Below are 25,244 nucleotides of genomic sequence, written 5' to 3'. Positions count from 1 at the left end.
ATAATCTCAGATATGCAGATGACACCACCCTTATGGCAGAAAGTGAAGAAGAATTAAAGAGCCTCTTGATGAAAGTCAAAGAGGAGGGTGAAAAAGTTGGCTTAAAGCTCAACATTTAGAAAACTAAGATCATGGCATCCAGTCCCATCACTTCATGGCAAATAGATGGGGAAACAGTGGCTGACTTTATTTTGGGGGGCTCCAAAATCACTGCAGATGATGACTGCAGCCATGAAATTAAAAGACACTTACTCTTTGGAAGGAAAGTTATGACCAACCTAGATAACATATAAAAAAGCAGAGACATGACTTTGCCAACAGAGGTCCGTGTAGTCAAGGCTATGGTTTTTCCAGTAGTCATGTATGGGTGTGAGAGTTGGACTGTAAAGAAAGCTGAACACCAAAGAATTGATGCTTTTGAACTGTGGTGTTGAAGAAGATTCTCGAGAGTCCCTTGGACTGCAAGGAGATCCAATCAGTCTGTCCTAAAAGAGATCAGTTCTGGGTGTTCCTTGGAAGAACTGATGTTGAAGCTGAAACTCCAATACTTCAGCCACCTGATGAGAAGAGCTGACTCATTTGAAAAGACCCTGATGCTGGGAAAGATTGAGGGCAGGAGGAGAAGGGGATGACCAAAGATGAGATGGTTGGATGGCATCACCAACTCAATGGACATGAGTTCGGGTAAACTCCAGGAGTTGGTGATGGACAGGGAGGCCTGGCGTGCTGCAATTCATGGGGTCGCAAAGAGTCGGACACGACTGAGTGACTGAACTGAACTAAGCACTACTACTCCACAAAACCCGCAACTTCATGCATTCAGTCTCATGAGGAACTGGTAAAGGAGGGGCTATAAAATTACCAGCAATCACCATCTCATTGCTTCCTTCACAGGTTACCCATTTTCCGAACCTCTGTATGTGTGTATGAGAGAGAGAGAGAGTTTAGAATTGATGTTCATATTAAATAATGTATTAAAGATACACAGTAGGTTCTAATAGCAATCTTCAATTCTTTGTAAGAAAGTTCTAGATGTCATATAACTAATGTGACTAGCCCACTTTCTTTACCTGTCCAGTGTCCTATACTTATGTCTCTGTTTTTCACATGTATTCTTATTCCAATGTGTTTGCAATAGGAGGTCTGTTTCTCACTTCAGGGCCGCATTCAGTCTTACTCATTCATTGCTTATCAACTCCAGAAATGGCTACTTATACTTACAGCCCATCTGTCTCTCTCACTTGAGGGCTCTGTGCCTGTGGAATGACTGCTACATTATCTCTGCAAAGGAGCCTTCTTCAATACGAGTGATGAGCCAGTAGCAGGAGTCTGTGTCTTCTCCATATCCTCAATCACCTGCTGCTGCCCTTGTGGCCACATCAGCATCTGATATCTGCCAGGCTCTTGACTGCATCTCTGTTCACTACTATGGTTTTACATTTGTGGTCCACGGAGGTGTTTACCTTGTTTTTGAGCTGGCAAAGTCCTTACAGATATCTCCTCAAACAGATTATCTATCACTGCTCTTTGGAACAGAGAGAATGTGTCTTAGGCTGGAAGTCCTCTTCGCTTAATCCTTCTCATCCTTGTAACTATTGACTTTCTCTCCTCAAGCACTATGACATGGGGTGTTCCCTCAGGTCCAGAAAAGGAGGCCATGGGCTTGGCAGATACCACAAAAGATGCCTCTACACAGTCTTAGGATAAATTCCTAGATGTGGAATTTTTGTCTGAAAGGGACTTCATATATATATATATACTCTTACATATATATATATATATATATGCAAAATTCCCTCTGGAATGGTTAAATAAAGTCATACTTCTATTAGCAGCAGTATGAGAGAGACCCATACTGCTCTCAGCCAGCACTAGGCATTCTTGAGAGCTGTGATTGATAATTAGCATTTATTCAACTTTACTTCTGATGAGGTCAAAATCCTGCATTACCCTCCATTTTCATCAGGGTCATATTAATACTTTCTGGAAGGTGATCACAGACTTCTCTTCCTGCTACTTTACATCTTTGGACTACCTTCACATTCCTGCATGAATGCAAGTGGGCATATGGGATGTATAATACAGTGATTTATAATAAGAAATATGTAGTTGATCTCTGTCTCTGTTTCTGGTCCAGAATTCCTAAAACCCTTGGAATTTCCTAAATGATAAAAGTCATAAAAGTGCCTTGATATTTACCATAAACCCTTTTTAACTACACCTGAGTGGAGTGAGTGAAAGTTGCTCAGTCATGTCCGACTCTTTGCAACCCCATGGACTGTATAGTTTATGGAATTCTCCAAGCCAGAATACTGGAGTGGGTAGCCTTTCTCTTCTCCAGGGGATCTTACCAATCCAGGGATCCAACCCAGGTCTCCCGCATTGCAGGCAGATTCTTTACCAGCTGAGCCACAAGGGAAGCCCTCAGTTCAGTTCAATTCAGTCACTCAGTCGTGTCCGACTCTTTGAGACCCCATGAATCGCAGCACGCCAGGCCTCCATGTCCATCACCAACTCCCTGAGTTCACTCAGATTCACGTCCATTGAGTCAGTGATGCCATCCAGCCATCTCATCCTCTGTCATCTCCTTCTCCTCCTGCCCCCAATCCCTCCCAGCATCAGAGTCTTTTCCAATGAGTCAACTCTTCGCATGAGGTGGCCAAAGTACTGGAGTTTCAGCTTCAGTGTCACTCCTTCCAAAGAAATCCCAGGGCTGATCTCCTTCAGAATGGACTGGTTGGATCTCCTTGCAGTCCAAGGGACTCTCAAGAGTTTTCTCCAACACCACAGTTCAAAAGCATCAATTCTTCTGCACTCAGCTTTCTTCACAGTCCAACCCTCACATCCATACATGACCACTGGAAAAACCATAGCCTTGACTAGATGGACCTTTGTTGGCAAAGGAATGTCTCTGCTTTTGAATATGCTATCTAGGTTGGTCATAACTTTCCTTCCAAGGAGTAAGCGTCTTTTGGCTCATGTTAACCACACCTGCTACTGCTACTGCTACTGCTAAGTCGCTTCAGTCGTGTCCGACTCTGTGCGACCCCATAGACAGCAGCCCACCAGCCTCCCCCGTCCCTGAGATTCTCCAGGCAAGAACACTGGAGTGGGTTGCCATTTCCTTCTCCAATGCATGAAAGTGAAAAGTGAAAGTGAAGTCACTCAGTCATGTCTGACTCTTAGCGACCCCATGGACTGCAGCCCACCAGGCTCCTCCGTCCATGGGATTTTCCAGGCAAGACCACACCTAGGCTCATGTTAATGAGATGACTTCTGGAAAACACCTAGGATGGGGGCTGGTTGCCAGGGGAGATAACCATGTGATCAAAGAGCTGAAACTATAGTCCCACCCCCCTGACCTTAGCGGCAGGGGGAGGGGGGGCGGGGCGGGCTTGTGGTTGAATCAACAGCCAATGGCCAATGATTTAATCAATAATGCCTGTTTAATGAAGACTCCATAAAAACACAAAAGGACTGGCTTCAGAGAGCTTCTGGCTTGGTGAGGATGCAGAGATTCAGGGGAGAATGTCACACTCACAGAGCATGGAAGTTCCACGCCCCTTCCCACATACCTCACCCTATACATCCCTTCTATCTGGCTGTCCCTGAGGTATGTCCTGTTATAATAAACTGGTAATAGATAATAAAATGTTTCTCTGAGTTCTATGAGTCAGTCTAGCCTATTAATCGAATTCAAGAAGGGTGTCATGGGAATTTCAGACCTATAGCTGGTTGGTCAGAAGTAAGGTGACAATTTAGAATTGTGAGTTGCATCTGAAGTGGAGGCAGTGGACAGTCGTGGGTGATTGAGGCCTTAACCTGTGGGACTGGATGCTATCTTATGTAGTGTCAGAAGTAAGTTGATGACTTGGTAGTGTTGGAAAAAATGTGTTCCATAGAATGCCTAGTCATTATTACATAGAATCGATAGAATAAGTATTAGTAGTTTAATACAAATTTTAACAGACTATATGATGCTAGATCTAGGTTACATAACTTTCTAAAGGCACATAGGCATGTGTTTATAAATTTTTATTATTCACAGTTTCTAGACTAAGCTTTCTAAAGGCTATGTTTACAACCATCCAAAGCAATTATGCTTGAATTTTAGGAGGTTTTATTGAGCATATTTAATCCCATTTACCTGCTAAAGCTTCCCAAGGTGAAAAATGAGAATGTTCTTTTATAAAACAACTGGACACTTTAAGTTAAAAGTCTAAGGAGAAATAAGAAGTAGTCCCTGCCCTCAAGAAATGCACAAGAGGAAAATAAAGACAACAATAAGTCATATATGAATCATTTTCTTAAACTTGGGATCCAGACATAGCCTAAGCCCATGGAATTTTAACATTTTTGGAGAAGACCTATAGTTTAATAAATCAATAAGATGCTTCCCATAAGGATATCTTCTTTTATCTCACTTTTTTAAATCAGGAGGCCTAATTGAACACAAATCAATATAGGGAAAAAGTGCTACACTGATCACTGAAGCCAAACCCTTGGCCTTGCCAATAAAGCTCTGAGTACCCTCGACCTTCTGACACATGTCTTGTCAATTAATGCAGTTCATGGAGGGATTGCATTTTAGCTGATGTCTTGATTTCCGTAGTTGATAGAGCAGTGGTTCTTACACTTTAATGGATAGAAGATATTCAGCTGCACTATTTGGTTTACCAGTTGCAGACTGTACCCCCAGAGATTCTGAGTCAATAAATCTGGGATGGGAATCTTTCATTGATCACACACTCTAGATGATTCTGAGGCAGGAGCTTCATGGACCCTGTTTTTAAAATTCCTTGCTATCTTCTTCCTATGCTATAAATATTTGGATTCAGGTTACGAATTTGGCAGTGCGGTGTGGGCTCTAACAGGGGAATGGTGGTACAGATGAGAGGGCTTCCCTGATAGTTCAGTTGGTAAGGAATCCACCTGCAATGTAGGAGACCCCTGTTTGATTACTGGGTCAGGAAGATTCCCCTGGAGAAGGGCTAGGCTATGCACTCCAGTATTCTTGGGCTTCCCTTGTGGCTCAGCTGGTAAAGAATCTGCCCGCAATACAGGAGACCTGGGTTCAGTCCCTGGGTTGGGAAGATCCCCTGGAGAAGGCAAAGGCTACCCACTCTAGTATTCTGGCCTGGAGAATTCCATGGACTGTGTAGTCCATGGGGTCTCAAAGAGTCAGACATGACTGAGTGAGGTACAGAGGACAGAGCGACTAATTTCGCTCAGTGGAAAAGGAAAGGGAAGAAGAGGGTAAGAAAGACCCCCAAATATTTGATCTGGGATTTAGAAGATGAGAAGAAAGTTTACAGCTAAGAAGGAGAAAAAAAAGGGAGGAGGAAGAAGGAAAGTGCATACAGAAGAATGACAAGTAGATATGGCAAAATATGTGACTCAGATGGTAAAGAATCTGCCTGCAGTGGACGAGACCCTGGTTCGATTCCTGGGTCAGGAAGATCCTCTGGAGAAGAAAATGGCAACCCACTCCAGTTTTCTTGCCTGGAGAATTCCATGGACAGAGGAGTCAGGCAGGCTACAGTCTGGGTCGCAAAGAGTTGAACACGACTGAGCAACTAACACACAGCAAAATACAAGACTGTAAGGGTGGACTTGAGCTGCCTGACACAGAGCCTTGGGTCCTCAGAGAAGTAGTATATTCTGTAGGTTTTGTGGTTCCCAAATACAATAGCCGCACCACCATCTCCTAAGTCATTTATCAAAATGAAGATTCCCAGGGCCTCCAGCAAACTGACTGAATCAAATCCCTTAGGGAAAGACCTGGGCATCTGGACTTGTAACAAAGTTCCCCAGACATTCCAATAAGCATACAGTATAGGAAATATTGGTAGACCAAGAACTAGTCTACCCTGAAACTGTAGGTCCTTAAAAAGACACAGCGTCTGGGACTTAATGTCAGGAAATATCCTGCCAAGGGATAAAAATATAGTCAAGAAGAACTGTAAAGTCAGAAATAGGTCAGTCAGAAATTTCCTATAGAGAAAGGGATAAATTACAAAGATGGGAGTTAGGTAAATGAGCTGAACCTTTAAAAGCAGAAGATATGGGGAAGGCAGTTTCTAGAAATAAAGACAAAATGAGACAGAAAATCTCTCCCTATGAGAGATCAGGTAGAAGTAGACTTCCTGAACTCTACAAAGTACTGTGCAACTTAACAGCATCCATAATCTGATTATTTTCACCTGGAGTTCAAAAGCCATCCATTGCAATTAGCTGCTGTAAAGAGTAATCTAAGGGGGGAAAAAATCAGGATTTTCAGATTTATGGTTCAATAGGAACCTGACTTTTAAAAGACAGAGTAAAAAGACATGGAATCGTCAAGAGGAGAAAAGGGTAGTGTGAGCTGTCTCTCTTCATTTTGTAAATTACCTGAGCCATAGAATTCAACTCATCGTTCCCCATATACAGTCTATGGAATTCTTCAGGCCAGAATATTGGAACAGGTAAGCTTTTCCCTTCTCCAGGGGATCTTTCCAACCCAGGGATTGAAACCAGGTCTCCAGCATTGCAGGTGGATTCTTCACCTGCTGAGCCACAAGGGAAATCCAAGAACACTGGAATGGGTGGCCTAGCCCTTCTCCAGGGGAATCTTCCTGACCCAGGAATCCAACAAGGGTCTCCTGCATTGCAGGCGGATTCTTTACCAACTGAGCTACCAGGGAAGCCCAAGCATATAGGACTGTTCCTTAAACTACCATTAGATGGCACCACGGTTTCGGTTTTTGTTTTTTGGAGTTGTTTTTTTTTTTTTTTTAAAGGTATTTTCAAAGATAGTAAATTTCCCTGGTGGCTCAGATGGTAAAGAATCTGCCTGAGAATGCAAGAGACCCAGGTTCGATCCCTGCATAGGGAAGATCCCCTGGAAAAGGGAATGACTACCCACTCCAAAATTCATGCCTGGAGAACAGTCATGGGGTCACAGAGAGTCAGACATGAGCGACTAACACTTTCACTACTTTAAAAAAAATAAAAGAACAAGACAATGTTGTGTTAAGGAAAGACTAAAGCCCAATTAAAATACCAGATCAATATCCACAGTCTTATTTATTGTCTTTACTCAAAATTTTATACTCTATGCTAATGTTATGACCAGTAAATTACATAACTTAGCCAGAAATGGATCAGCTCATCAAATTCACAGACATAAAAACTCCAAAGAATGTCAAATATGGTTGTCAGTTAAGAGATGTTTCTTTGCAATAAAGCTGCTAGCTAACTTCCGTGTGTTATGACTTTTGTGGACTTTAGGTACTCTTGCCTTCATGGGCCCTTTCCTCCAGAAAACATATATGTATTATAAAATATTTTATGCCTGCTTTGGTATAAAGACACATATATTCCAGGCTAGATTAATCATTAAATACTACTTTTTTTTACTGAACTTAAAATAGTGTTAAAATATTTTTATGGGCTCCTAACAGTATCACACTGGAGAAGGCAACGGCACCCCACTCCAGTACTCTTGCCTGGAAAATCCCATGGACGGAGGAGCCTGGTGGGCTGCAGTTCATGGGGTCACTAAGAGTCGGACACGACTGAGCGACTTCACTTTCACTTTTCACCTTTATGCATTGGAGAAGGAAATGGCAACCCATTCCAGTGTTCTTGCCTGGAGAATCCCAGGGTCGGGGGAGCCTGGTGGGCTGCCGTCTATGGGGTCGCACAGAGTCGGACACGACTGAAGCGACTTAGCAGCAGCAGCAACAGTATCACACGGAGAAGACAATGGCAACCCACTCCAGTACTCTTGCCTGGAAAATCCCATGGGCAGAGGAGCATGGTAGGCTACAGTCCATGGGGTCGCTAAGAGTCCGAAACAACTGAGCAACTGCACTTTCACTTTCATGCATTGGAGAAGGAAATGGCAACCTGCTACAGTGTTCTTGCCTGGAGAATCCCAGGGATGGCGGAGCCTGGTGGGCTACCGTCTATGGGGTCGCACAGAGTTGGACACGTCTGAAGCGACTTAGCAGCAGCAACAGTATCACAAGCCCATTGACTGTACCTACTATGCCCAGTGGATAATTTCACCCTGGCTCCTTTAAGTTATTCTAAGAAATGAAATTTAGAAAATAAAACTAGAGGGAGACAATGAGGGTGAGGATGAACAAAGCCCAAACTGTCTATAGTAAAAGTGAAATTTCTTTAAAGCTTCATGCATTAGCTTAAAATTATAGTCAAACATTGCAAAAGTATGTTTTAAATGACTTCCAATCAGGGGAAATGAAGGAAAACAAAATTTCTTACCTGGGTCACTAGTCCATGGATAGGATGCAACTGCAGTGAGTTGATTTATCTGTGAAAGTTGTTACTCTGGAATTCTCTGCAAAAGGAAGCAGAATTAAGTGTACACACAAGACATTGATGGAGTTCAGCAGCAACAGGAAGTAGAACCGATTTATGAGAAAGAGTATTTTCATTTCGAGAGTTCTAGGTTTCTATTTTGTCAAGAAGAAAAGATGAAAGCAGAAGGGAGCTGCTGTTATTTTTCTCAGGATCTAATTCTGAAAAAGAAAGTATATGACTTTGATATTTTAGAGTCAACAGTTTTAACTGGGATTCCCAGGTGGTGCTAGTGGTAAAGAACCTGCCTGCCAATGCAGGAGATGTAAGAGACACGGGTTCGATCCCTGGCTTGGAAAGATACCTTGAAAAGGGTATGACAACCCATTCCAGTATGCTTGCCTGGAGAATCCCATGGACAGAGGAGCCTAGCAGGCTACAGTCTAGGGTCACACAGACTCGGACACGACTAAAGTGATTTATCACACAGGCATGCACAGTTTTAAGTAAAGGCTTACACGGTACAACAGCAGCTTCAAATAGAATCCAGGAAATTCCCTGGTGGTCCAGGGGTTAAGACTCCATGCTTTCACTGCCAAGAGCTGGGGTTCAATCCCTGGTCAGGCAACTAAGATCCTGCAAACCCCATGGTGTGGCCAAAATAAATAAATAAAATCCAACATCCAAGAATCAGAGATCCTGAGAATGAGGGGTGGGAGTGGGTTGGGGAACTGTGGCTGGTAACAGATTCTTGGGGAAGCAAGGAGAGCCATTCTAGGGCATTCTGAGCAACAGTAAAATAAGGTGAAGCTGTGTTGGGTGTCTGGAGCCAGGGATCCCAACAGGGGTCAGGGTCAAGTGTATGGGTCAAGGGTCAAGAGTATGGGGCTACTCTCCTAGGGGACTGATAGCCTTTAAACAGCATCCTTGATGTGGAGATTGCTTTAATCGAATTGCTCTCTCATGAATTTTTGCTAGACTTTGGGTATGAGTATTTGCCAGAGAATGTCTTAGTTTTTAATTTGTTCTTAATATTTTACATAGTATAATAATAATTTATCAAAAACTTTCTGTAGTGTCAAAAAAAAGCCCTTCATTGAAATTGAGATGATATGATTTGCTTTAACTCTAATTTTCTTTCAATGTTCACACCTCATAAAGGTTATGGGGGAAATACTCATTTATATAATTAACCCTCACTATGACCATTTTGGGGAGAAGGCAATGGCACACTCCAGTACTTTTGCCTGGAAAATCCCATGGATGGAGGAGCCTGGTAGGCTGCAGTCCATGGGGTCGCTAAGAGTTGGACATGACTGAAGCGACTTCACTTTCACTTTTCACTTTCATGCATTGGAGAAGGAAATGGCAACCCACTCCAGTACTCTTGCCTGGAGAATCCCAGGGACAGAGGAGCCTGGTGGGCTGCTGTCTATGGGGTCGCACAGAGTCGGACACGACTGAAGCGACTTAGCATGCATGCATGAATGCATGACCATTTTCATAGTCATAGAATTGATGGTTTTGAACTGTGGTGTTGGAGAAGACTTTTGAGAGTCCCTTGGACTGCAAGGAAATCCAACCAGTCCATTCTGAAGGAGATCAGCCCTGGGATTTCTTTGGAAGGAATGATGCTAAAGCTGAAAGAGGACATGCGAAGAGTTGACTCATTGGAAAAGACTCTGATGCTGGGAGGGGTTGGGGGCAGGAGGAGAAGGGGACAACAGAGGATGAGATGGCTGGATGGCATCACTGACTCGATGGATGTGAGTCTGAGTGAACTCCGGGAGTTGGTGATTGACAGGGAGGCCTGGCGTGCTGCGATGTATGGGGTCGCAAAGAGTCGGACACGACTGAGCAACTGAACTGAACTGAACTGATGACCATTTTCAAATATTTAGAGCTACCAAAAAAGAAAAACTCTTTGGAATGGAAATAGTGGGTTTCTAGATTTCCTGCTGTCATAATAAGTTAAAGTGAAATTGGGATGTACTCAAATTCCATAGCAAATAACTCAATTATTTATACTCAACTTAAAGACTGTTGGCAGAGAAGTCCTTATGTAGGCAAAGACTTCTCAGAACTTACTGCATTAATGAATCAAAAGAGAAAAAAAAAAAAAACTTAAAGAAATACAGTCTTTAGTACAGGAGTAATTCTCTGGGGATTTCAGTCTAAGGAAAAGTCCCACAGAGAGGATGGTGAGAAAATAGCTCCCTGTACTCTCCATTTTTCTCAAATAAGCATGTATCTCACCCCTAAGGTTTTCCCCAAGAGAGGTGGAGAAGGAAGGAATAACAGGTGTCTACCAGCTCCTGCTCTTTCTGAGGCTTGAGGAATAAGGCCACGTAATGATTGAAGCACCAGTCCTCCAGTTCCAATACACAAGTCTGACCGGCAGATCTGGGGATGTTGGAGTGGCTCCAGGTTTTTTACAGGGTACTTTGCACATGAATAAAAAGCAGCATAGATTGTTTATGCACATACCACCAAACATTTCTGACCTTTGGCAGTTCCACTCTCACTTGCTTAAGTCTAATGTAGATTGCATAGCATTTAACATTAACCTACTGTTCTATCCATTAAGCTTGCACTACACCCATCAGGAAGAGTGAATTCCTTGATGACGAGCCATTAGGCGAGACAGTGCACGGTTTAGAATCAAATTACCTGGGTTCGGATCTTGCCTCTGCTACTTATTACTTGTAAAACCTTGGGCAAGGCGGTTAGCTTCCTTAAGCCTCCAGTTCTGTATCTATAAAATGGAGATGATGATAATAATAGCTAACATCAGAAATATCTAATAAGGACAACCTAAAATAATCCATATAAAAGTTCTTAGCTCATGGCACGTGGCATAGAATAACAGCTCAGAGTTGGGTGTTAGCCATTTGACTTGTTATTCCAGGAACCGGCACTTTAGGACACGTCTGTTATAGATGGCTGAGGACATCTGCATGTTACACAGAAAGACTAGGGACAGAAGGGCGTCACCCACGCCTCTGCCAAAGCAACTTGAAAGTTCAACTTTCAGTGGCAGTGAACAAGAAATAAAGGCCAATACCCGTTTCCTCTGGAACCTGGCCAGTAATTTGACATCTGGGAACTGGCTCAACTTGTAGGTAGAAATAAACAAATCTTTTCCCTTGCAACCTTATGTACCAACATTCATTCTAACACTCCTTTATACCTACTCTCCACTTCTCCAAAATGTATAAAATAATTGCCTCCCATAAACCCATGTGGCACTTTCTAGTGAAAGTGAAAGTCACACAGTCATGTCCGACTCTTTGCAACCCCATAGACTATACAGTCCATGGAATTCTCTAGGCCAGAATACTGGAGTGGGTAGGCTTTCCCTTCTCCAGGGCATCTTCCCAACGCAGGGATTGAACTCAAGTCTCCCACATTGCAGGGGCATTCTTTACCAGCTGAGCCACAAAGGAAGCCCTATGTATCCTAAATTTCAAGGTATCATTGTGTGAATGGTAAATATTTCTATTAACATTTCCATTATAGGATTTAATGACATTGATAAGGAAATACTCTATATTGAAAGAAATTAACACTTTGATTTCAAATTTTGGCCTTTTTTTCCTTTCACAAAAAAATAGCAAGGCGAGATAAGAAAGCCTTCCTCAGTGATCAGTGCAAAGAAACAGAGGAAGACAATAGAATGGGAAAGACTAGCAATTTCTTCAAGAAAATTAGAGATACCAAGGGAACATTTCATGCAAAGATGGGCACAATAAAGGACAGAAATGGTATAGACCAAACAGAAGCAGAAAACATGAAGAAGAGGGGGCAAGAATACACAGAACTATACAAAACAAGAGCTCCCTGACCCAGATAACCACAATGGTATGATCACTCACCTAGAGCCAAGTGGGCCTTAGGAAGCATCACTACAAACAAGGCTAGTGGAAGTGATGGAATTCCAGTTGAGCTATTTCAAATCCTAAAAGATGATGCTATGAAAGTGCTGCACTCAATATGCAAGCAAATTTGGAAAACTCAACAGTGGGCACAGGACTGGAAAAGGTCAGTTTTCATTCCAATCCCAAAGAAAGGCAATGCCAAAGAATGCTCAAACTACCATACAATTGTACTTATCTCACACACTAGTAAAGAAATGCTCAAAATTCTCCAAACTAGGCTTCAACAGTATGCGAACCATGAACTTCCAGATGTTCAAGCTGGAATTAGAGAAGGCAGAGGAACCAGAGATCAAATTGCCAGCATCTGTTGGATCATTGAAAAAGCAAGAGAGTTTCAGAAAAACATCTATTTCTGCTTTATTGACTATGCCAAAGCCTTTGACTGTGTGGATCACAATAAACTGTGGAAGATTCTTAAAGAGATGGTAATACCAGACCACCTTACCTGCCTCCTGAGAAACCTATATGCTGGTCAAGAAGCAACAGTTAGAACTGGACATGGAACAACAGACTGGTTCCAAATCAGGAAAGGAGTATGTCAAGGCTGTATGTTATCAACCTGCTTATCTAACTTATATGCAGAATACATTATGCAAAATGCTGGGCTGGAAGAAGCACAAGTTGGAATCAAAATTGCTAGAAGAAATATCAATAACCTCAGATACACAGATGACACCACCCTTATGGCAGAAAGTGAAGAGGAACTAAAGAGCCTCTTGATGAAAGTGAAAGAGGAGAGTGAAAAAGTTGGCTTAAAACTCAACATTCATGGAGAAGGAAATGGCAACCCACTCCAGTATTCTTGCCTGGAAAAGTCCATGGACAGAGGAGCCTGGCTGGCTGCAGTCCATGGGGTTACATGACTGAGCATGTGTGCATGAGGGTGGAGGGTCACAGGTTGGTAGCAATAAACTAGTAGAACTAAAAAAAAAAAAAACTCAACATTCAGAAAACAAAGATCATGGCATCCAGTCCCATCACTTCATGGGAAATAGATGGGGAAACAGTGGAAACAGTGTCAGACATTATTTTTGTGGGGCTCCAAAATTACTGCAGAGGATGATTGCAGCCATGAAATTAAAAGACACTTACTCCTTGGAAGGAAAGTTGTGACCAACCTAGATAGCATATTCAAAAGCAGAGACATGACTTTGCCAACAAAGTCTGTCTAATCAAAGGTATGGTTTTTCTGGCAGTCATGTATGGATGTGAGAGTTGGACTGTGAAGAAAGCTGAGCGCCAAAGAATTGATGCTTTTGAACTGTGGTGTCTCAGAAGATTCTTGGGAGTCCCTTGGACTGCAAGGATATCCAACCAGTCCATTCTTAAGGAAATCAGTCCTGAATATTCATTGGAAGGACTGATGCTGAAGCTGAAACTCCAATACTTCGGCCACCTGATGAGAAGAGCTGACTCATTTGAAAAGACCCTGATGCTGGGAAAGATTGAGGGCAGGAGAAGGGGACGACCAAAGATGAGATGGTTGGATAGCATCACCAACTTGATGGACATGAGTTTGAGCCAGCTCCAGGAGTTGGTGATGGACAGGGAAGCCTGGTGTGCTGCAGTCCATGGGGTTGCAAAGAATCGGACATGACTGAGCAACTGAACTGAACTTCCCTTCACAGGCCACTTATTCCATAGCATGTTATCACACAATTATTTACAAAGCTTTCTTACTTAACATTTATTTTATTCAAAATCATTATAATGGCTAGAGTTGTTTCCCCTAATTTCAGTTCTACATGTTTTCCACCATACATAATTTATTTGAAACACAATAGAAAGATCCATCCCCACAATCACATTCTTGTTGACAACAGGTCATTTCATGTGTCCTTTTAAGGCCTCTCAGAGATGTAGAATCAAGGAGCGTAAGAAATGAAGTCTGTTTCACAATCAGTATCCAGCTCCTCTTCATTGAGGCTAGTTGGAGGATTTTTAAATCCCTTGCCTCAAGTCTGTCCTTTTTATGCTTTAGCTTGAGCTTGTTTTTGTTGTTTAGTTGCTAAGTTGTGTCAACTCTTCAAGAGCCCATAACTTGCAGCACACCAGGTTTCCAGGTTCTCCACTATCTCCCGAAGTTTTCTCAAAGTCATGTCCATTGAATCACTGATGCCATCCAACCATCTCATCTTTTGTTGCCCCCTTTGCCTTCTGCCCTAAATCTTTCCCAGCATCTGAGTCTTTTCCAATGAATCAGTTCTTCACATCAGGTGGCCAGAGTATTGGAACTTCAGCTTCAGCATTAGCTCTTCCAATGAATATTCAGGACTGATTTTCTTTAGGATTGACAGGTTTGATCTCCTTGCAGCCCAAGGAACTCTCAAGAGTCTTCTCCAACCACCTAAATTGCAGTTCACAAATGTCCCTTTTCTAAATTATTCATTCTCTCTCACTATTAATAGCCTGATCACATAAATACTGTGAAAGTTTTAGCATAATCAAGGAAACATTTATTCCTGATTCAAAAGAAAAATCATTGAGTATCTTCTGTTTCAAGGATTCTGCTAAGTGTTGCTTATCTAGTGATGAATGAAACAATTATAGCCTCACACTCCCGGGGCTTATCATTTAGTGGTGGAATCAGACATGAGACAAATAAACACAAAAATAAACATATAGTTACAAATAATATGAGCCCCCCAAAAAAGATAGAAAAGCAGAGGGAACATATGTAATTATAATAAAGTGAAAGTCGTTCAGTCATGTCCAACTCTTTGCAACCCCATGGACAGTGCATGGAATTCTCCAGGCCAGAATACTGGAATGGGTGGCCTTTCCCTTCTCCAGGGGATCTTCCAACACTAGAGATCAAACCCAGGTCTCCCGCATAGCAGGCAGATTCTTTACTAGATGAGCCACAAGGGAAGCCCATAATTATAATAAAGGGGCACCCAATTTATGCTGAGAGGGTCAGAAAAGACCTCTCTAAAAATAGAATATGTTATTTAAAACCTAAAGGATTCACAGAGGTTAGCTAGGTGAAGATTGTGGGGGTGGGGGCAGGGGGGGCAGGTGACATTTCTTCTAAGCAGAACTCTTGCGAAGTCCCAGGACAACAAAGAATTTGCCACATTAAGAAACTGAGGAAGCTCAACATGGTGAAGCTTAGTGAGCAATCAGAAAAATCCTGTAACACGGACTGGACCTCATATGCTGCTGCTGCTGCTGCTGCTAAGTCGCTTCAGTCATGTCCGACTCTGTGCGACCCCATAGATGGCAGCCCACTAGGCTCCTCTGTCCCTGGGATTCTCCAGGCAAGAACACTGGAGTAGGTTGCCATTTCTTTCTCCAATGCATGAAAGTGAAAAGTGAAAGTAAAGTCCCTCAGTCGTGCTTGACTCTTCGCGACCCCATGGACCTCCGTCCATGGGATTTTCCAGGCAAGAGTACCTCATATAACTCTTCTGAATTCAATTTTTTCTTTAATCTGGAATGTCTATTCAAAAAACCTTACTGCTAGATAATTTCCAGTGTGATTTCAAATCTCAAATTCCCAGCAAAATTTTACAAATAAGCCTGTGCTCCAACCTGCCATCTTCTGTACTCCCACTCATCACTCCCCTAAGTCCTGTCCCTGCTAAATGATGCCTACATTTTAAAAATTACTTATCAAACAATCTAAAATTAGTGGAGTACAAAAATGAAACAATGTTTGCTTTTCTCCTTTTAACAACTCTCTATAAAATCTCTCTTTCTTATATTTCAACATCTTAAGCAGGTTTCATAGGCTGGTAGTCACATCTAGCTGTTAATGTCTAACCTTATCTAATCCAACATTTAAAACTCCAATCTCAATCCAGTTCTGTATTGGTTCCTTTCCTTCTTGGCACCTGCTGAACTCGGCCTGAGTGATTAGGGAAGGAGAAGGCTAATTCTGATCATTTCACTCATCCTATCTCACACTTAACGTTTCTTTTCTTCTCCAGTGTTTTGGTGAAATGTAGGGCTTCAAAGATTGCCAACGGATAGATCCTGAAGAATATTCTATGTTAAACTGAAGAATTTGGTCTTTATCTTTTAAAGGAGATGTAAAAAACATGAAAGAGGAGTTACACAAATAGGTTTTCAGTTTAGAATAACCCCTTCACTGCAGTATAAAGAGTAGATTATAGGAAACAAACAAGGAGTTGGATAACAAAGAGAACACTGGCCTCTTGAAACCTCTCCCACCTCTGCCTTCATAAGTTTCTTCTCACAAACCTCTCCCCAAATGCCATGCAACCTCCACTGGCTTTGAAATACTCCTGAAAAATCCTCTCTCTAAACTTGGGCAAGCCTGACTAATCACTTCTTGGATTTATTAAACACTACTACAGGAAAAATGGCATTTCTGCTTTATTAATCTTGGCTGAAGGGCACCAAGATATTAAAATAGGACTCTTTTGTCTTGGAATTTTACCAGTGGCCCTGAAGTCTAAGCACAATGTCTAAATTGCGGAGCTAGACCACCAAAGTAATACACCCTAAGGGTTGTGGGACTGATTCTACTAACATTGTTTCATTTCCCACCTCTATTTCTATAAATATCAAAATGGAAAAAGCCTAGAGAGAGAGTGCTTTATGGAAACTGGTCTGGGTGCTATGGAGGAGATGAGATGGGGGACGAGAGGAAAAAGTACTTTCTTTCACCTTAATCCTGGTGAGAGGAGCTTCTGTGAACCTTTCAAAAACCTTGCCTACAGCCTCTGAAGACTGGGAGACCAAAGACTGGAGTCTGCTTCTGCTGCAGGAAGTCCAAAGATGCAAAGCCATGGCTATTATTAGTCTGACTGTAAACAGCAGAGAGAGCTGCATTAGTCAATATTTACACTACCAATGACAAAGGAGTCCGTTTCCTAGGATCCAGATGTGGCTCCGGGGCCAGAAAGGCAGCCCGGGGTGTAAGAGATGAGCCTGGGAAAGCCAAAGGCCCACTGTAGGGAGACCTCCTGCAAGCAGCTTCTGGATGAGACTCAAAAGCAGCCAGATATGGGAACATTACTTGTTTAAAAGAGAACTGCAGTCATAGGTCCTCTAGCAGGAGGCTCTCCCAGGAAAAAAGAACACCCCCAAAGAATAAGAGACAACAACTATCTGACTGTCATCTTTGACACGTTCCTTATCTATGTCCCCCACCCTTAACTCTGGGTATCCTGTGACTCTCTTTCAACCAACAGAATGTGGCAGAAATGACATTGCAGGACTTCTGAGGCTAGCTCAGAAAAGTCACCGCAGCTTCCACTTTGTTGCCAGATACAACCATATCCGTCAAATAAAACTTTTCTTACCTCTTACCTTTCTTCTCCAGATGGGTTGGAAACCATACCTAGAAGTGGGAGAAGTAGAATTACAAAATCATGAAGAGGTAGGGCATGCTTCTCCCGTTCTTAAGCAGGGGGACAGGAGAACCCTACATTAGATAAGAATTCTAAATTTTGATACTATACTTGGCAAAAAAAATTTTTTGTTGTTAAAGTGGGGCTTTCTTGTGATTGAAGGAACCAGAAAGTTATTCGACCTGCCAAATATTTCATCCTAGGTAGGAAAGAGTAAGTCCAAATTTGAAAAGTGAGAATAGAAAATAATTCACACACTACAGAGTCCAATTTGTTCAATAAAAATGCATCCCTGACTTATGTTTATGTTTTGAAGCAGATGTAAAACAAGAGCTACGGAGTCAACAGAGAGCTGGAATTACCTAGAAAGCAAAGGCCACCTGGTGACTATATCTAAGCCAGCTAAGATCCCTGGCCTGGTCAGGGTTAGGACTTTTTATGAAATAAATATATTGGCTAGTTCAATTGCTTGGACAAGTCATAAAAACAGAATAAGAGCAAAGCTGGGCTATACTTAATATTCTTTTATACTTTTCTGTTAAAACATCTTGGGTGTTGTTTTGTTTTTGTTGTTGTTGTTGTTGTTGTTGTTGTTTTTGAGGGGGTGAGAGGAAGTGATTCCTGGAAGCCCAGTGGATGTGGGATTAATTTTAAAATTATTCTATGTCTAATATTCTACACATGACCAGTAGATGAAGTGGAATTAGCAAGTCAGAGTAAATCTCACAGACCAAGACAAGAAGGTTGATTTTCTCTTAGGGGGTTATATATTCTTTTATAATATACCCTATAATTTAAATTCTCTCTAAATAGATATGTGTGTTCTTTTTTTCTTTTATGTTCAGAAATTCTCATGCCAAGGAAGATAGAGTGCCTATATCCCCTCCTCAAACTCTGAGTGGGCATGTGATCCATTTTTAACCAATAGAATTGTGGCAGAAGCGACACTGCACTACTCCCAAGGCTTGGTCAGAAAAGCAGCACAGCCCCAGTTTTGTCTGCCAAGACACTGACTTTGGGAGCCCTAATGCTACACAAAGGGCATTACCCTGAGACTGTCGTACTTTGAGGAAGGTACCAACAGGCCAAATGGAAATGTTCCAGTTGACACCCCCATTGACCTCACAATTAACAAACACCAACCACCAGGCAAATTACTTCAGCCCCCAGCGCTTGAGCCGCCTCTAGCCACCCAGTCTTCTCACCTGAGGGCCTGACGTCTGAGCAGAGCAAAGCTATTGAGCTAGGCCTTATCTAAATTTCTGACCCACGGGATCCGTGAGCATAATAAAATGTTTATTTTCAGCTGAAAAGTTACACAGCAATAGTAAGTACAACAGTAGGAATTTTGTAAAATAGTGACTGACCTGGCCAATTTCTAGAATTCACAAACTCCACCAATTTCTTTATCCTATAGGTCCAGTTTTCCCTTATACATCTGTATGGATTGAGTCTTGTCCCCTAAAATTTCATACGAAGTCTCAGCCCCAGTGCATCAGAATGTGACCTTATTTGGAGATGAGGTAAATAGATAAAGAAGCTAAAATGAGATTATTAGAGTGGCCCTACATTAATATCTTTATTTTAAAAATGATAATAACTGGAGACAGACACACATACAGGGAGAAAACCCAGTGGACGTAAAGGTAGCCATGTACAAGCCAAGGAGAGAGTGCCAGAACAGGTCCTTCCCTTGAAGCCCGCAGAAGGAACCAACTCCCCCAACATCTTGATTTCTGATGTCTGACCTCCAGGATTGTGAGACAGTAAATGTCTGTTGTTTAAGCCACCAAGATTGTGGTACTTTGTTATGACATCCCTAGAATATGAATACAGCATCCAAGCTAGGGCCAATAGTCAGGGAGAATTCCCTGGGGCCAGAGATAGTTGGAAATTCAAATTTCAGAGTCATATCCATTGGAACTGTGCCAATGTGTGAGTGTCATCTCCAGTAATCTCATCAAGTGGTCTGCTAACCTATTTATCCCTGCGTGCTAAGGATGTTACTACCTCCCAAAGTAGCCACTGAATACTTACCCAACTCTGTTAACTATTTAGTAGGATCACCTTTAGGATCCTAGCTGTTGTGGCTATTGCTGCTTAGTCGTTAAGTCAAGTCTGACTCTTTTGCATCTCCAAGGACTGTAGCCCACCATGCTCCTCTGTCCATGGGATTTCCCAGGCAAGAATACTGGAACATGTTGTCATTTCCTCCTCCAGGGGATCTTCCCAACCCAGGGATCGAACCTATGTCTCCTGCATTGGCAGGTGGGTTCTTTATCACTGAGCCACCAGGGAAGCCCTTATGATTACAGAGACTGAATTTAATCTACCTTACATAGGATGATTCCTTACAAATTCTCAGACAGCTGTCTATCTCCCCTGAGTATACTCCTCAACAAAAGAAACTTCCCCAGCCTTATGCAGACATTCCTTACATGATATAATTCCATATGCCTTCACCACCATGATTATTCTCCTCTGAATATAAGTCCATTTATGCCAAAACAAAAAAACAAATTTCCTATAATTAAAAACTGCCAGTAAAACCACAGACTACCTTTCAAGTAGTTTACTGTCACTTAAAAAAAGAGCTTTGAAGACTCAGGAATGCTGTAGAGCAATTACTAAACAGAGAACACATCAGACTCATCCTCCTCAAGGATACTTTTGGATTTTATCATTTAATAACAATATTAGACATTTGAGGTTCTGCTTATATTCTTTAATGAACTAAGTAATAAATGAAGTACAGAAGGGACTCACAATAAAATCTTTGTTGATAGTATACTTTAGCAAGGCTTCACAAAAGCAAAAAACTGCAGGCAAAAAAAAAAAATGAGAGCATTCTGAACAATAAGCAGCAAGCTAGTTATTTATCAGTGCATCTTATTTAGCTTCCCTTTGGATAAGCTAGGTCTTTAATCCTTCTACCACAGATACTCATGAGAACATTTTTTACAGAAGCAGTTTTATAGAATTAGATCTAACTGCTTGATTCTTTTTATTGATGTTGAAATTAGAATGTTCAGAAGAAGATTTCTTTCACATGGTTAGCCCTGTGGCATTTTCATACAAACCTATCTACAGATCAATTTCTAAAATATGGTTCCTTTTAGTAAAACATATTTGAATAAACTTTTGTCTTTGAACAAAGGAAGTTTTTGGTGTGCCTGAGCCAAAGCACAGTGAGGTCATGAACGGTTGGTTCTAAGCCGTCCAGCTTCCTGCTTTCCTTAACAGTGCTGCTGAGCAAGAGAACTTGTCTACAGATGGAGAATTCCTAAGATTATATGTGCCTTCATTCAAACTCCTATTCTGCTCATAAAGCTAAATGAGCTTCAGCAATGATGTTTACTAATAAAACAGCAAATACAGCATATCATAGCCTGGGGAGACCAATATTTCTGTCATGGCCTCATCTTTGCTCTGGAGATAGGGGCATTTTCCAATTCACAAACTGTTCACTCCCTGAAACTGCTCCAGAGAAGAGTAGTGTAGGAGTCAGGGGAAAGAGCTGCCTAAGGGGAATGAAAAGGTCTTTGGTACCTTTGTATGATCTTTCAAAAAAGTGGCTTCATTTCTTAGCCCAAAACAAATCTAAATTTAAGATCAAAGATTTAAACAGAACAACACAAAACAGAAACCACAAAATATCCAGGAAAAAAATGAGGGATTCTTTTTCAAGCTTGAAACATGAACTTTATAAACATGATCCCAAACACAAAATCCATAAAAGTATAAGTTTAACATCATAAATTTTTTAACTCTCTGAATGACAATAAACAAAACCATTGGCAACAGGATATGAATAGAACAATTAATATAAACAAACAAAAAATACTTAATTTCATTCACAATTTTTAAAACAGAACTCAAAGTGAGGAAACTGCATATTTTACCTATCAGATTAGCATTCATTTTAAAACTTAAACCCAGTGTTGTCATGAGTGGAAGGAAAAGGCCTTTGCATACAGTGTTAATAAAGCAGTGAAACTGAAACTGAAGTCACTCAGTCGTGTCCGACTCTTTGCGACCCCGTGGACTGCAGCCTACCAGGCTCCTCCATCCATGAGATTCTCCAGGCAAGAATACCGGAGTGGGTTGCCATTTCCTTCTCCAGGGGATCTTCCCAACCCAGGGATCGAACGCGGGTCTCCCGCATTGGAGGCAGACGCTTAAACCTCTGAGCCACCAGGGAAGCCCCAATAAAGCAGTAAATTGTTGCAAAAATTTCAAAGGGCAATTTGGCACTATCTATCCCTGATGCTTTTCATCAGTCTTGAAAAAAAATTGGCCATTATTTGTGTGAATATTGCTCCTGTCTCATTATAAATCTTTTAATATTCCAATTTTGTATATGCTAGCCAAGATAATCCTGAAGAACAGCGCTGAACAACTATGGCACAGATGAAAAACTATTATAAAACTATGGTAATTAAGACTGTGGTAATAATGCTAGTATAGACAAATCAACTATGGTAGGCAGAACTCTAAAGATACCAACTCCCACTTCAAGCTCACCATTCACTGTTATTTAATCAAGCCTAATCAAAATACTGCTGTGAAGGAACTTAGCAATATAATTATAGTTACTAACCACCTAACTTTAAAATAGATTATCCTGGATTATCCAGGTGGGTGCAATGTAATTACATGAACCCACAAAAGCAAAAGAGGAAGGCAGAAGAGCCTGTCAGAGATGCAGCCGAAGAGTAATTAGGAGAGATTCTAAGTGTGAGACGAACTAGACTTGCTGTTGCTGGAGAAGGGCCACATGGAAAACATGAGGAGGAATGCACAGCTTTGAGAAGCAAAAACTAAACCCCAACTGACAGCCAATAAGGAATTGGGGAACTCAGCCCTACAACAGCAAGGAATTTAATTCCACCAACAACATGAAGGACCCCAGAAGCAGATTCACCTCCAGAGCTTTCAGACAAGGGCCCAGCCCGGCCAACACCTTGATTTCAGGCTTGTTAGACTCTAAAAACTTGGCATGGTGCAGTTCATGAGGTTGCAGAGTCAGACATGACTTAGCAGCTGAACAACACCAACAAAGACTCTAAACAGAGGACCCAGAAGAGTCACACTGTACAGAGGCTTCTGACCACAGAGCTGTGAAACTTAAAATGCGTGTTGTTTTAAGCCACTCAATTGACGGTAACTTTCAGTGACAGTATTAGGGGGTTAATATCGTGACCAAGGATAAAGAATCTATCAACAGGCCTACACATATGGCAAAAGTGACCCTGAAGTACAGTGGGAAAGGATGCTCCTTTCAACATATAGTGCTAAGTCTATATAATTTTCTATATTTAAAAAAACATGTGTCTGAACCACTATTTTACATCATATACAAAATAAATTCCAGATGGATTGCAGATTTGCATGTGAAGGGGAGAGTTGCGGTATAGGGGAGGGCAAGTTTTCAGAGAAAAACATGAAAGAAGGTCTTTGTAAGCTCCCTACTCCAGTTTTTGGTGGTAATTGTATATATTTAGGGTGTACAGTGTAGTTTTATTAAAGGTTTACAGTATGATGATTTAATATATACATACATTGTGACCTGATTAATTAACATATCTACCACTTCATATATCTCCTACCTCACATAGGTACCATTTGTGTGCATGTATGGTGAGACACTTTAGATCTACTCTATTAGCAAATTCACATATACAGTGTTATTAACTCTAGTCATCATGCTGCACATTCAATTTCCAAAAGCTATTCATCGTATAATAGAAAACTTGACTAACATCTCTCCATTCCACACCCACCCCCAGTCCCTGGTGATCACTACTTTAGTTTCTGGTTCTGTGAGCTCAACTTTTTAAGATTCTATACAAAAGTGAGATGATACAGTATTTGTTTTTCTCTAACTTATTTCATTTAGCATAATGAACTTCAAGGTCCATCCATGTTGCTGCAAATGGCAGGATTTTCTTCCTTTATGGATGAATAATATTCTAATGTGTGTGTGAGAGAGAATGTTTGTGCACTATGTATATATATATTTACATATACATATATATATTATATATATCTTCAATCTTCTTTGTCCATTCATTCATAGATGGGCACTTAAGTTGTTTCCATATCTCAGCTATTGTGAATAACTCTGCAATGAATATGGGACTAAAGGTATTTCTTCAAGATACAGTCATCCCCTGATATCCTTGAGGGACTGGTTCCAGGACCCCCAGAGGGTACTGAAATCCTTGGATGCTCAAGTTCCTTATATGAAATGATGTAGTATTCACATATAAACTACACACAGCCTCCTGCATACTTTAAAGCATCTCTAGATTACATATACTACCTGATATAAATTTTATGTAAATTATTTTAAATGCAGTGCAAGTGCTATGTAAACAGGTAATCAGCAGCAAACAGTAAGCTCCTTTTCCTTCTTGAAGTTTCTGGGCTTTTTTCCCCCGGGTATTTTCTACCCACAGTTGGTTGAATCCACAAATGTGGAACATGAAGATGTGCAGGGCCACCTGGACTAGTTTCAACTTCTTCAGGTATATACTCCAAAGTGGAATTCCTGGGTCATATAGAAGTTCAAGTTTTTTGAGGCACCTTCATACTGTTTTCCATAACAGCTGTACCAGTTTACATTCCCACCGACAATGTACAAGTTCTCTTTTCTCCACGTCCTTGCTTACATTTATCTCTTGTCTTTTTGACAATAGACATGCCAACAGGTGTGAGATGATAGCTCAATATGGTTTTGATTTGCATTTCCCTGATTATTAGTGATGTTGAGCGCATTTTCACGTACGTGTTGGGTATTTGTATGTCTTCTTTGGAAAAATGTCTCTTCATGTTCCTTGTCCATTTTAAAATTAAGGTATCTGTGTTTTTGATCTTTGTAACTTTGAAGTAGCAAAAGATTCCTTAAACAAGACTCTAAAAGAACACACTATAAAGGAAATCTTTTTAAAAACTGGACTATCATAAAGTTAATAACTTTTCCCAAACAGAAGACATTAATAAGAGAGTAAAAACAATCCATGGATTACAAGAAAATACCCACAATGCATATATCTCACAAAGGACTGACATCTAGCATATAAAGAACTCCTGCAAACCGATAACAAAAAAAATTAGACAACCCAGTGGAAAATGAACAAAAGATCTGAACAGATATTTTACAAAAGAAGAAATCAAAATGGCCGATAAACTTACAGAAATTGTGCAGAAGTTCATCGGTTGTCAGGGAAGTGCAAATAAAATCACAATGAGATGCCACTACACACCCATCAGAATGGCTACAAGGATGGCATAAATGCAAAGTAGCTAGAATTTTCATATATTGCTGGTGAGAGTATAATTTGCATAACTGGACATCATTTAGCAGTATCTACTAAAACTGAACATATGCATAGTTTGTGACCCAGCAGTCCAATCCTAGGTATTAACCCAACAGAAATGTAAATGTACATCTACCAAAATGAAAGTAAGAATGTTCACAGCATCATGATAGGTAATACCCTGTGTTTACAAAACCTAGAAATTACAGGGTTCCAGGTATTGTTTCTCAGCTCCAAAACCACCATTCTGTAGTCTGTTTCTTTTTTTAAATAATGTTATTTATTTATTTTTGGCAGTGCTTGGTCTTCACTCCTGCAGGCTTTTCTCTAGTTGCAGCAAGCAGAGGCTGGTCTCTGTT

At 41.1% G+C, this 25,244-nt stretch overlaps 1 long non-coding RNA gene across 8 annotated transcripts in view; it reads right to left on the bottom strand.

Moving 5' to 3' along the window:
- The window catches only part of LOC123334482, a 384,998-nt gene that overhangs the window by 345,451 nt on the left and 14,303 nt on the right, over positions 1-25,244 (bottom strand). For 7 of the 8 annotated variants that reach the window (XR_006552420.1, XR_006552423.1, XR_006552424.1 and 4 more), the window contains exons 2-3: positions 17,516-17,553; positions 8,269-8,344 (exon numbers count right to left, since the gene is read on the bottom strand). This is a non-coding gene — a long non-coding RNA (uncharacterized LOC123334482). The remainder of the gene's footprint in view (positions 1-8,268; positions 8,345-17,515; positions 17,554-25,244) is intronic. The other variant, XR_006552422.1, reaches the window with a different exon arrangement.

This window comes from Bubalus bubalis, chromosome 7 (genome assembly GCF_019923935.1).
Source record: "Bubalus bubalis isolate 160015118507 breed Murrah chromosome 7, NDDB_SH_1, whole genome shotgun sequence".
NCBI classification, from domain to species: domain Eukaryota; kingdom Metazoa; phylum Chordata; class Mammalia; order Artiodactyla; family Bovidae; genus Bubalus; species Bubalus bubalis.
This window is presented reverse-complemented; position numbering and strand designations above follow the sequence as displayed.